The sequence below is a fragment of the Scyliorhinus torazame genome, chromosome 4 (genome assembly GCF_047496885.1).
Source record: "Scyliorhinus torazame isolate Kashiwa2021f chromosome 4, sScyTor2.1, whole genome shotgun sequence".
NCBI classification, from domain to species: Eukaryota; Metazoa; Chordata; class Chondrichthyes; order Carcharhiniformes; family Scyliorhinidae; genus Scyliorhinus; species Scyliorhinus torazame.
In genome coordinates, this window is record NC_092710.1 from 97,851,087 (window position 1) to 97,851,690 (window position 604).

Sequence of the window (604 nt, forward strand, 5' to 3'; positions counted from 1 at the left end):
TAGAAGCTCCTAAAATTAATCAGAGGTTTTTTTTTTGGGGGGGGGGCTGCAAGAGTAAATTCTGTTGAGAGTCCTTACCTGCCCCTACACACTCCCAAGTAAAGTGCAGAAAGGGGAGGGAGGTTGGTGTGAGAGGTACAGGCCCCCATCATGTCATGTGTGTGTTCTCTGTGTGAGGTACTGATTGATGTTACACCATCCACTTTCAGACTAGCAGAGGACATACCGTCCCAAAAGTGCATGGTTGCAAGGCAAACTTGGTATTTGCTGTGGCATGGTGTTTGATGCTGCCACAATACTGTAAGTCCCGGATGGTTTTACACTGGCATGCTTGCTGGCACAATAGAGAGAAAGCTCCTGTAAGTGGATGGGGGAGGACAGATAACTTTACAACAACTAAAATAATCTCTGGCTAAGTTTAAGGGAGTCTGTATTGGCTTTGGTGTGGTTGACACTGGAGTGTATGCCTATGTTGATGAAAATTATGAATATACTTTGGTTACAGGGCCCAGTTGGTTTGTGAGCAAGTAAGATGCAGGACCTAATTGACGGGCAACATTTCTAATTTTTCACAAAAAAAGTCTAAAATTTGCTGTTTAATTTT

The 604-nt window shown here is 43.4% G+C and overlaps 1 protein-coding gene across 11 annotated transcripts in view; it reads left to right on the top strand.

Moving 5' to 3' along the window:
• The window catches only part of adgrb3 (adhesion G protein-coupled receptor B3), a 1,156,404-nt gene that overhangs the window by 754,917 nt on the left and 400,883 nt on the right, over positions 1–604 (top strand). The gene's annotated exons all lie outside the window — the stretch shown is intronic.